Source organism: Mustela lutreola, chromosome X (assembly GCF_030435805.1).
Source record: "Mustela lutreola isolate mMusLut2 chromosome X, mMusLut2.pri, whole genome shotgun sequence".
Classification (NCBI taxonomy): Eukaryota; Metazoa; Chordata; class Mammalia; order Carnivora; family Mustelidae; genus Mustela; species Mustela lutreola.
The window spans coordinates 52,313,684-52,327,110 of NC_081308.1; the positions used below are offsets into that span (position 1 = coordinate 52,313,684).

At 35.0% G+C, this 13,427-nt stretch overlaps 1 non-coding gene across 1 annotated transcript; it reads left to right on the forward strand.

Annotated features, from left to right (window-relative positions):
- The first annotated feature begins 7,695 nt into the window (after positions 1-7,695).
- On the forward strand, positions 7,696-7,802 carry LOC131822347 (U6 spliceosomal RNA). Its single transcript, XR_009350222.1, has one exon. It is a non-coding gene; the product is annotated as a U6 spliceosomal RNA (small nuclear RNA).
- Positions 7,803-13,427: the final 5,625 nt, after the last annotated feature.

Genomic DNA, 13,427 nt, shown 5'->3' on the forward strand with positions numbered 1-13,427 from the left:
GAAATCACAAGTAGATGGAGAGGCAGGCAGAGAGAGAGAGGGAAGCAGGCTCTCTGCTGAGCAGACAGCCCGATGCGGGACTCGATCCCAGGACTCTGAGATCATGACCTGAGCTGAAGGCAGCAGCTTAACCCACTGAGCCACCCAGGCGCCCCAGCCACCCCCTCACTTTAAATCTGGAGCTGTCTTCGGGCTTAAAATGAGTTTCTTGGAGGCAACATATAGATGGGTTTTGTTTTTTTATCCATTCTGATACCTTGTGTCTTTTGACAGGGGCATTTAGCCCATTAACATTCAGGGTAGCTATTGAGAAATATGAATTTAGTGCCATTGTATTGCCTGAAAGGTGACTGTTACTGTATATGGTCTCTGTTCCTTTCTGATCTACCACTTGTAGGCTCTCTCTTTGCTTACAGGACCCCTTTCAATATTTCCTGTAGAGCTGGTTTGGTGTTTGCAAATTCTTTCAGTTGTTGTTTGTCCTGGAAGCTTTTAATCACTCCTTCTATTTTCAATGATAGCCTAGCTGGATATAGTATTCTGGGCTGCATGTTTTTCTCATTTAGTGCTCTGAAAATATCATGCCAGCTCTTTCTGGCCTGCCAGGTCTCTGTGGACAAGTCAGCTGCCAATCTAATATTTTTACCATTGTATGTTACAGACTTCTTTTCCTGGGCTGCTTTCAGGATTTTCTCTTTGTCACTGAGACTTATAAATTTTACTAATAGGTGACGGGGTGTGGGCCTATTCTTATTGATTTTGAGGGGCGTTCTCTGAATCTCCTGAATTTTGATGTCATTCCCTTTGTCATATTGGGGAAATTCTCCCCAATAATTCTCTCTAGTATACCTTCTGCTCCCCTCTTTCTTCTTCTTCTGGAATCCCAATTATTCTAATGTTGTTTCGTCTTATGGTGTCACTTATCTCTCGAATTCTCCCCTCGTGGTCCAGTAGCTGTCTGTCTCTCTTTTGCTCAGCTTCTTTATTCTCTGTCATTTGGTCTTCTATATCACTAATTCTTTCTTCTGCCTCATTTATCCTAGCAGTGAGAGCCTCCATTTTTGATTGCAACTCATTAAGAGCTTTATTGAGTGCCTGGCCTAAGATGAGCACAACAAAACCCCAGCCCAGAGGAATCATTTTAATGGGAGAGATAGATAATAGGTAAGCCAACTTAAAAAAAAATTGTACTGGTTTTTCTTTACTAGTGATGCATATTTGAACTAAATAAGCACATTTTAAAAAGAGCAGTGATTGAGAAGAGGTTTTTTAACTGAGTGGTCCAAAAAGGAATCCCTTAAAAAGTCTGTTTAGAACAGATTTCTGAATAATATCAGCTATGAAGCTGCATAAAGATCTCAGGGGTGGGTGATTTTTCCAGTCAAAAAACTGTAAAGGCTCCAAAGTCACAATACAGCTGTAAGTTTCTCTAATAAAGTAACTTCTGACAAAGGATGAGAAGAAATAACTAACCCAGGTTTGAAAGAAAAGGGACAGACTTTCTATGGAATTAATATTTAATTAAAGCTCTAAAGGACAAAAATACACTAGAGCAAAATCCTGGTGACGCTGATATACCTAATGAAAGATCATAAACAAGGTGTGGGTAGCAAAGAGTGTGTGGGAATGTTGGTAAGAACAGTGGGGAAGAGTCATCCCTGAACATGTTCTTAAATGAAGCAATTCTTGTGTTGTTTTAAAAGGTAAATTGGAGTTTGTCTAAGTGATTAGAGAAGGATGCCTCAGCTTATGGAACTTCGAAGCCATAAAGATGTGATAAACTACTGCAGATATTTTCATGTATATTTGTTGTTGCTTCTAGTAATGGTGATCTAAAAACTCCTACTTAAGACAACTAAAAATCCAGACAAAACAGCTTTTAAAGTTAAAAATATCAGAATGATTATAAAAATAAGTGAGGGATTACTGGGCCAAAATACGAAATACAATGAGAGCCTAGAGATATATGCCCTGAAGCCATTTTAGCTATGAGAGCATTTGAAACTGCTAAAACACACTGAGCTGTGTTTTTCATAGACTCTTGATACTAGAAAAACAAAATTCAAAATCCAGCAGCAATCAAGTTTGAGGACTTTGGTACAACCCAAATTTAAATTGAGATCCCCAAAGCACAAAGAGAAGCAGAAATAAGACTAGGGCCTACCTTGCCTTCTGTGTAAACTGGGAAGTCAGTCACTGAATTTGGAGCATGATTGTCTTGTAGAGTCTCAGATATAAGAGAAAATCCTGCCAAGGAGGACCATACCATTATTATAGCTCTTAATTATCCCTACTCAATAAGAGTTTCAAATATAATGTCTTGAACATAGCAAAATGTAACAAAGCACGCAAAGAAAAACCATTAACAAGATTTGAGAGACAAAATGGGATTAAGTATGATATTAAAATGATCAATAAAGATTGTAAAATGGCTTGATTACTCTGCTCAAGCAAATGAGAGGGGAAGCAAATTGAACAAAAAACTGAAACTAAAAATGATATTGAGAAAGATTTTATAAATGAACCAAATGGATACTCTAGAACTTTAAAGATATGACAGCTAATTTAAGATACCACAGGGGTGCCTGGGTGGCTCACTTAATTAAACCTCCAATTCTTTTTCCTTTTTTTTAACACCTTAATTTTATTTTATTTCTTTCATTTTGGCTCAGGTCATGATGTCAGGCCTGTGAAATAGAGCCCAGAGTTGGGCTCTGTGCTGAGCCTGGAGCCTGCTTAAGATTCTTTTCTCTTCTTTTTCTATCCCTCCCTGCACTCTTGCTTGCTTGCTCTCTCTTGCTTGCTAAAAAATAAATAAATAAATAAATATATAGATAATAGACAAAGCAAAATAAAAGCAGATTATGGAAATAAATATAAAGATTTTGAAATGAAAACAAGTTCAAAATAAAATAGAGAAGACCTACACAGCTAAACGTTCATTCAGAAAATCTACTATTAAAGAAGTCAGTATGACGCAATGTTAAGATATCAAAAGATTTGAGCATGTACTTTACAGAAAGGGTAATCCAAATGGCCACTCATATATAAAAACTGTTTATCTTTATTATGAATCTGGAATTAAATTAAATTAAATTAAAACCTAGAATGGCATACTATTACACACTTACCGTATTGGGCAACAATGTGAAAGAATGACAGTGCCCATAATAAAAACATTTGAGGTAAGTTGGACAATATTTAGAAAACTTAACAATAAAAATAAAAAAAAATTGGTCCATTCCTAGAAATACAACATGGAACTAAATGAATATTTTCACCAGGATATGCAAACAGATGATTATAGTTATTTCATTCATAACGGCAGATCAGTAGTGGTATATTTGCACAATGTTACATTAAATAAGAGAGAATATTAACAAACTGGGAGGAGGGGCTAGGTTGTTATCATAAAGAGATCTTCTATGGTGCTGATTATGTTCTATTTCTCAAAATCTTTAAGTTAAAAAAGTTTTCCAGTTTATATCTAGATAGATAGAGTGATAGATAGATAGATGATAGATAGAAAGATATCCCAGAAGCTGCAATGCTAGGCTAAGACCAGGCTTTAAATGGCTTTTCTATACTCTACTAAATACTTTAAACCATTCATTATATCATAGCTCAGTGTTCAAATCTCCATTTGTTTCCTCAGTTTCCTAATATTTCTCTTAAGGTGACCTGATCTAGACTTTTGATCACCTTTGTCTAAATATTTCTATTTTAACAAAGTCCTTTTTAACACTCAGAGACTAAAACTTAGAAAATTACTCTGTTATCTCACTAGAGTGGAAAATATATAGTTACCCATTAACTAATGATATCCATGTCTACATTAGATCCATGACATTTTTAATTCTTGGGAGCTTTTGGTTAAATGAATTTTTTAAGCTTCCTTTAAATGAAGCTTTAAGCCATCACCACATGAATAAAATTGAAGAACTAAATGAAAACAAGCCAAGTATTTACAGAGTTATAGAATGTGCAGTGGAAAGAGTACAATTCTGAAATCATAAAGCCTAAATTAGTGTGATCCATCTTTACTAGCCATGTAATCATAAACCAGTTATTTAAATTGTGTTAGCCTCAGTTTTTTCACCCATGAAATGGTGATGATAATACTTATTATGCAGAGTTGTTGTGTGGCTGTAATGAAGCATGGAGCATGGAGCATGAGAGTCTCATATTCCATGCTAAAATGATAGCTATTTTTATACTTATAATAATTCTAATAGTAGTAATTAAATTGTTCAAAATGATAATATTCATTTATATTGAGGCATTGTATTGACTATTCATAGACACATTTACCAAGATAAATTTCATTTTACTTTACCCCCCCGAGGATATATATTCCCTAATTCAATATGAATCTCATTATGAATAATAATTATCATGATAAATATGCTGATTTTTCTTCTATTTATTTTTAAGGAAGTATCCTTTACTGTTGAACATAAAGAAACTTGAGCAAGTCTGTCTTATTCAAAATTTGCATGCTGCTTTCTTATGAAACTAGATTATAGAGCTGTATGAAATAAATTCATGCAGTTAAGACATTTATGTTTGGAAAACTGGGTGGTCAGTTCAGTATTTCAATAGAAGATTTTAAATTTAAACCTTAAAAATGAGCTCTTTCAGCCTTATTTATAGACCATCCTTCATGCTTCATAAGTATTCCTTCATTGTAAACTAAGTAATAGTTTTTGTCACACTGTATATAACTAAAATGGATTTTATATTCTATTATTTCAGAGTTAGTTGCAGTTTCTACTTCCTTACTTCCTTTTTTGAAAAACAGATTAGTTCTACAAAAAGTTTTTTCCAGCTTTATTGAAAAATAATCGACATATTATAATTTGTAAATTTAAGAAATGATTTCTTATAACATTGCAAACTTTTAACATTGTGTAAATTTTGTACAATTTGATAAATTGGTATACATCTGTATTGCAATATAATCTACATAAAAATGTTAATACATCTACTATCTCATATAGTTGCCACTGTTTTTATGCATGTATCGTAAGGAATTTTACGATCTACTCTCTTAGCAACTTTTATGTATATAGTACAGTAGAGATAAACTTCAGAGGACTTGTGGGTTTTGTTCCAGACCACCTCAATAAAGAGATTATCTCAATAAACAAAGTCAAATTATTATTATTATTTTTGGTTTCTCAGTGCATATAAAAAATTATGTTGCCCAGTGCATATAAAAAATAAACACTATACTGTACTGTTCAAAAGCATTATGTCTTTAAAGAAAAACAATGTATATACCTTAAGTAAACTAGTTCTGAGTTTTCTGTGGGTCATAATTACTGATCACAGATCACCATAACAAATACAATAATAATGAAAAAACTTGAAATATTGCAAGAATTACCAACATGTGACAGAGAGACACAAAATGAACAAATGTTGTTAGAAAAATGGTAGCAGCAGACCTATTTTATACAAGATTGCTATAAACTTTCAACTTGTAAGAGTGTGATATATGCAAAGTTTAATAAAGGGAAGCACAATAAAAAAGTATGTATATATTATTAACTATGATCATCATGCTGTACATTAGATCCCCAGAACTTTTTCATATTATAGTTGCAAGTTTGTACCCTTTGACCACCTTACTCCACCCCAGGTTCACCCCTTGTCAACTCAACTCTAACTTTCTATTAGTTTGCCTTTTCTTCAGATTCTGTATGTAAGGGATATCATAATACATAAATTGAAAAATTATATAAAAACTTTGAAATATTTCACTTAGTATAATACCTTCAAGATCCATCCATGCTGTTGTAAATGGCAGTATTTCTTAATTTTTCATGGTTAAGTCATATTCCATAGTATATATTTACCATACTTATTTTATTCATTCATCCATTAATGGATACTGACGCTATTTCCATCTCTTACTTAGAGTTAATAATTTTATAATGAACATAACAGTGCAGATATGTCTTCGAATAGTGACTCCGTTTCCTTTAGATATATACCTAGAAGTGGGATTACTGAATCATATGGTAATTTTACTTTTAATAATATGAATCATCTCCATAATGTTTTCCATACAAATTTATATCCCTATCACAGTGCATAAGTTCCCCATTTTCCCCAATATTTACCAAAATTTTTAGTTTTAAGTTTTTGGTAGTATATATTCTAATAGGTAGTAATATCTTGCTGTGTTTTCCAGAAGTAAACAACAACAACAACAACATAATGACTTTGGCCTGAGTTTTTACGTTGAGCACTTTTTAATGCTCCTGTTGGTCATTTATATAACTTTTTTGAAAAAAAGTCTATTGAGATCCTTTTGCTATTTTTAAAATTATATATTTTTTTCTATGTGTACCTGTTGGTTATTAACCTCTTTTCAGATATAAGATTTGTAAGTATTTTGTAAGTATTTTCTTCCATTCTGTGGATTGTGTTTTTATTCTCTCTCTCTCTCTCTCTCTCTTTTTTTTTTTGGCAATGCAGAAACTTTAGTTTGATGTAATACCATTTATTTATTTTTGGTTTTTTTGCTTGTGTTTTTGGTCTGGTATCCAAAAAACTATTGGCAAGAACAATGTCAAGGAGAATTTTTCCTATGTTTTCCTTTAGGAAATTTAGTTTCATGCATCACATTTAAGTCTTTAATCTATTTCAAGTTAAGATTTATGAGTGATATAAGGCTCCAGTTACATACTGTTTTATGTCACTCTTCAGTTTTAAATATCATTTATTGAACAGACTATCTTTACCCATTACATATGTTGGCCCCTGTCAAATATTAGGTGACTGTAGGAAAGGATTTATTTCTGGACTCTCAATTCTGTTCTACTTGTTTATTGGTCTGTTTTTATGCCAGTGTACTTTATTGTTTTGAGCATGAGGGCTTTGTAGTATAATTTCAAATCAAGAAGTGTAATTTCTCTTCTTCATTCTTTCTCAGAACTGCTTTGATTATTTGTTGTCTTTTATGGTCTCATATAAATTTTAGGATTCTTTACTTACTTCTGTCAAAAAATAATATTGGATTTTTTTTTTTAACACTTCTTTTTTTTTAAAAGATTTTATTTATTTGACAGAGAGAGATCACAAGTAGGCATAGAGAGAGGAGGAAGCAGGCTCCCTGCTGAGCAGAGAGCCCAATGCGGGACTCGATCCCAGGACCCTGAGATCATGACCTGAGCCGAAGGCAGCGGCTTAACCCACTGAGCCACCCAGGCGCCCAATATTGGATTTTTTTAAAAGATTTTTTATTTATTTATTTGACAGAGAGAGATGACAAGCAGGCAGAGAGGCAGGCAGAGAGAGAGGAGGAAGCAGGCTCCCTTCTGAGCAGAGAGCCTGATGCAGGGCTCGATCCCAGGACCCTGGGAACATGACCTGAGCCGAAGGCAGTGGCTTAACCCACTGAGCCACCCAGGCGCCCCTAACATTGGATTTTTGATAGGAATTGAATTTACAGATGGTTTCCGGTAGTATGGACATTTTAACAATGTTAATTCTTACCATTCATAAATATGGGTTATCTTTCCATTTGTGTCTCCTTCAATTTCTTTTCTTTATCAATGTCATAGTTTATGGGGTACAGATCTTTCATCTTCTTAGTTAAAACTTTTCCCAAGTATTTTATTATTTTTGATGCTATTGTGAATTAGATTGTTTTTCATCATTAGAGTGTAAAAATGCTCCTGTCTTGTGCTTACTTTGGCAGCACATATACTAAAATTGGAATGATGCAGAGAAGATTAGCGTGATCACTGAACATGGATGACATGAAAAACTGGGAAGCATTCCACATTAAAACCAAAACAAAACAAAACAAAATTCTTGTCTTTTATATATTGATCTTGTATTTGGCAGCTTTACTAAATTTGTTTATTCAAAATTTTTTTGTGACGTTTTTAGGATATTTTTACATGTAAGTTCATGTTATCCAAAAAAGGAAAATTTTATTTCTCCTTTTTTTGGGGGGGAGTCTTTTATTTCTTTGTGCTCCTTGTTTCTCTGGCTAGGACATCCAGTACTATGTCAAATGAGAGTAGTGAAAGTGGACACACTTGTCTTGTTTCTGATCTTTAAGGTGAAAACTTTCAAACATTTTTGATTGAATATGAGATTAGCTCTGGGCTTGCAAAATGTGTTTCTTAATGGATTTTTTTAAATTTTTTATAAACATATAATGTGTTTTTATCCCTAGGAGTACAGGTCTGTGAATCACCAGGTTTACACATTTCACAGCACTCACCATAGCACATACCCTCCCCAATGTCCATACCCCCACCATCCTCTCCCAACACACCTCCCCCCAGCAACACTCAGTCTGTTTTGTGAGATTCAGTGTTTTATGGTTTGTGTCCCTCCCAATCCCATCTTCTTTTATTTTTCTTTTCGTACCCCCCAAACTGCCTATGTTGCATCTCCACTTCATCATATCAGGGAGATCATATGATAGTTGTCTTTCTCAGATTGGTTTATTTCGCCAAGCATTATACCCTCTAGTTCCATCCACGTCATCACAAATAGCAGGATTTCATTACTTTTGATGGCTGCATAGTATTCCATTGTATATATATACCACATCTTATTTATTGATTCATCTGTTGTAGGACATTTAGGTTCTTTCCATAGTTTAACTATTGTGGACATTGCTGCTATAAACATTTGGGTGCATGTGCCCCTTCAGAATGCCACGTTTGTATCTTTAGGGTATATACCCAGTAATACAATCACTGGGTCATAGGGTAGTTCTATTTTCAGCTTTTTGAGGAACCTCCACGCTGTTTTCCAGAGTGGTTGCACCAGCTTGCATTCCCACGTACAGTGTGAGAGGGTTCCCCTTTCTCCACATCCTCGCCAGCATCTGCCATTGACTGACTTGTTCATTTTAGCCATTCTGAAAGGTGTGAGGTGGTATCTCATTCTGGTTTTGATTTGTATTTCCCTGATGCCGAGTGATGTGGAGCATTTTTTCATGTGTCTGTTGGCCATTTGGATGTATTCTTTGCAGAAATGTCTGTTCATGTCTTCTGTCCATTTCTTCATTGGATTATTTGTTCTGAGGGTGTTGAGTTTGATAAGCTCTTTATAGATTTGGGATACTGGCCCTTTATCTGGTATGTCATTTGTAAATATCTTCTCCCATTCAGACAGTTATCTTTTGGCTTTGTTAACTGTTTCCTTTGCTGTGCAAAAGCTTTTTGATCTGATGAAATCCCAATAGTTCATTTTTGCCCTTTCTACCCTTGCCTTTGGCGATGTTCCTAGGAAGAAGTTGCTGCTGCTGAGGTCAAAGAGGTTGCTACCTGTTCTCTCCTCAAGGATTTTGATGGATTCCTTTCTCACATTATGCTTCTTCATCCATTACCAGTCTATTTTCACGTATGGTGTAAGGAAATGGTCCAATTTCATTTTTCTGCATGTGGCTGTTCCATTTTCCCAACACCTTTTGTTGAATAGGCTGTCTTTTTTCCATTGGACATTCCTTCCTGTTTTGTTGAAGATTAGTTGACCATAGAGTTGAGGGTGTATTTCTGGGCTCTCTAGTCTGTTCCATTGATCTATGTCTGTTTTTGTGACAGTTCCCTACTATCTTGATGATGACAACTTTGTAATAGAGCTTGAAGTCTGGAATTGTGATGCCAACAACTTTGGCTTTCTTTTTCAATATTCCTCTGGCTACTCAAGGTCTTTTCTGGTTCCATATAAATTTTAGGATTATTTGTCCCATTTCTTTGAAAAAAATGGATGGGATTTTGATAGGAATTGCATTAAATGTGTAGATTTCCTTAGGGAGCATAGACATTTTCACAATATTTGTTCTTCCAATACAGGAGCATGGAACATTTTTCCATTTCTTTGTGTCTTCTTCAATTTCTTTCATGAGTGCTTTAGAGTTTTCTGAGTATAGATTCTTTGTCTCTTTGGTTAGGTTTATACCTAGGTATCTTAGGGTTTTGGGTGCAACTGTAAAGGGGATTCACCCCTTAATCTCTATTTCTTCTGTCTTATTGGTATAAAAAAAATGCAACCAATTTCTGTGCATTGATTTTATATCCTGACACTTTACAGAATTCCTATACAAGTTAGAGCAGATTTGGAGTGGAGTCCTTTAAGTTTTCCACATACAGTATCATATCATCTGCAAACAGTGATAGTTTTAATTCTCTTTTGCCAATTTGGCAAAATTTCGATGCCTTTAATTTCTTTTTGTTGTCTGATTGCTGAGGCTAGGACTTCTAGTACGATGTTGAATAGCAGTGTCATGATAACAGACATCCCTGCTGTGCTCCTGACCTACGCCGCAAAGTATTCAGTTTTTCTCCATTGAGAATGGTATTTACAGTGGGTTTTTCATAGATGGCTTTGATAATATTAATAATATGTGCCCTCTATCCCTAGACTTTGAAGAGTTTTAATCAGGAAGGGATACTGCACTTTGTCAAATGCTTTTTCAGCATCTATGGAGAGTATCAGATGGCTCTTGTTCTTTCTTTTATTAATGTGTTGTATCACATTGATTGATTTGCAGAAGGTGAACCAACCTTGTAGCCCTGGAATAATTCCCACTTGGTCGTGGTGAATAATCCATTTAATGTACTATTGAACCCGATTGGCTAGTATTTTGGTGAGAATTTTCGCATCTGTGTTCATCAAGGATATTGGTCTGTAGTTCTCTTTTTTCATGGGATCCTTGTCTGGTTTGGGGATCAAGGTGATGCTGGCCTCAGAAAAAAAGAGTTTGGAAGTTTTCCTTCCATTTCTATTTTTTGGGAACCGTTTCAGGAGAATAGGAATTAATTCTTCTTTAAATGTTTGGTAGAATTCCCCTGGGAAGCCATCTGGCCCGGGGCTTTTGTTTATTTGGAGATTTTTGATGACTGTTTCAATCTCCGTACTGGTTATGGGTCTGTTCAGGTTTTCTATTTCTTCCTGGTTCAGTTGTGGTAGTTTATATGTCTCTACGAATGTATCCATTTCTTCCAAATTGTTGAATTTGTTGGCGTAGAGTTGCTCATAGTATGTTCTTATATTTGTTTGTATTTCTTTGAATTTGGTTGTGATCTATCTTCTTTCAATCATGATTTTATTTATTTGAGTCCTTTCTCTGTTCTTTTTGATAAGTCTGGAAAGGGGTTTATCAATCTTATTAATTCTTTCAAAGAACCACCTCCTAGTTTCATTGATTTGTTCTATTGTTTTTTTTGTTGGTGGTGGGATTTTTTTTTGTTTCTATTTCATTGATTTCTGCCATGATCTTTATTATTCCTCTTCTCCTGCTGGGTTTAGGCATTCTTTGTTGTTCTTTACGCAACACCTTAAGGTGTAGGGTTATGTTGTATATTTGAGATCTTTCTTGTTTCTTGAGAAAGGCTTGTACAGCTTTATATTGTCCTCTCAGGACTGCCTTTGCTGTATCCCACAGATTTTGAACACTTTTGTTTTCATTATCATTTGTTTCCATGAATTTTTTCAGTTCTTCTTTAATTTCCTGGTTGACCAATTCATTTTTTAGAAGAATGCTATTAGTCTCCATGTATTTGTGTTCTTTCCAAATTTCCTCTTGTGATTGAGTTCTAGTTTCAGAGCATTGTGGTCTGAGAATATGCAGGGGATGATCCCAATCTTTTGATAATGGTTGAGATCTGATTTATGACCCAGGATGTGGTCTATTCTGGAGAATGTTCCATGTGCACTAGAGAAGAATGTGTATCTGTTATTTTGGGATGGAATGTGTTGACTATACCTGTGATGTCCATCTTGTCCAGTGTGTCATTTAAGGCCTTTTTCCTTGTTGATCTGTTGCTTGGATGATCTGTCCATTTCAATGAGGGGAGTGTTAAATTCCCCTACTATTATTTTATTATTGTCGATGTGTTTCTTTGATTTTGTTATTAATTGGTTTATATAGTTGGCTACTCCCATGTTAAGGACATAGATATTTAAAATTGTTAGGTCTTCTTGTTGGACAGACCCTTTGAGTATGATATAGTGTCCTTCCTCATCTCTTATTATAGTCTTTGGCTTAAAATCTAATTGATCTGATATAAGGATTGCCACCCCAGCTTTCTTCTGATGTCCATTAGCATGGTACATTGTTTTCTACCTCCTCTCTTTAAATCTGGGGGTGTCTTCGGGTCTATGATGAGTTTCTTGGGCAGCATATTGACGGGTTTTGATTTTTATCCATTCTGATACCCTGTGTCTTTTGATTGGTGCATTTAGGCCATTTACATTCAGGGTAACTATTGAGAGATATGAATTTAGTGGCATTGTATTGCCTATAATGTGACTGTTACTGTATATTGTTTCTGTTCCTTTCTGATCTACTACTTTTAGGCTCTCTCTTTGCTTAGAGGACCCCTTTGAATATTTCCTGGAGAGTTGGTTTGGCGTTTGCAAATTCTTTCAGCTTTTGTTTGTCCTGGTAGCTTTTTAATCTCTCCTTATATTTTCAATGATAGCCTAGCTGGATATAGTATTCTTGGCTGCATGTTTTTCTCACTTAACACTCTGAATATATCATGCCAGTTCTTTCTGGCCTGCCAGGTCTCTGTGGATAAGTCTGCTGCCAATCAAATGTTTTTACTGTTGTACAATACAGACTTCTTCTCCCAGGCTGCTTTCAGGATTTTCTCTTTGTCGTTAACAGTTGTAAATTTTACTATCAGGTTGTGGGGTGTGGACCTATTTTTATTGATTTTGAGGGTCATTCTTTGCATCTCCTGGATTTTGATGTTTGTTCCCTTTGCCATATTAGGGAAATTCTCTACAAAAATTCTCTCCAATATACCTTCTGCTCCCCTCTCTCTTTCTTCTTCTTCTGGCATCCCAATTATTCTAATGTTTGTCGTCTTATGGTCTCACTTATCTCTCAAATTCTCTCCTCATGGTCCAGTATTTGTTTGTCTCTCTTTTGCTTAGCTTTTTATTCTCCATCATTTGGTCTTCTGTATCACTAATTCTTTATCCGAGCAGTAAGAACTTCCATTTTTTATTGCACCTCATTAATAGCTCTTTTGATTTCACCTTGGTTAGATTTTAGTTCTTTTATTTCTCTAGAAAGGGCTTTTATCTCTCTGGAGAGGGTTTCTCTAATATCTTCCATGCCTTTTTCGAGCCCAGCTAGAACACTGAGAGTTGTCATTCTGAACTCTAGTTCTGTCATATTACCTATGTCTGTTTAGATTAGGTCCCTAGCCTTTGGTACTGCCTCTTGTTCTTTTTCTTGTGATGAGTTTTTCCACCTTGTCATTTTGAGAAGATAAGAATATATAAAGGAGTACATAAAATGCTAAAAGCGTGGTAAAGACCCCAGGAAAATGTGCTTTAACCAAATCAGAAGAGACCCCAAGTTGTGGGAGAACGAAAGGGGATAAAAAAAAAAGTTCTAAGTGATAAAAAGGTTTAAAAAAACGAAAACGAGGAAA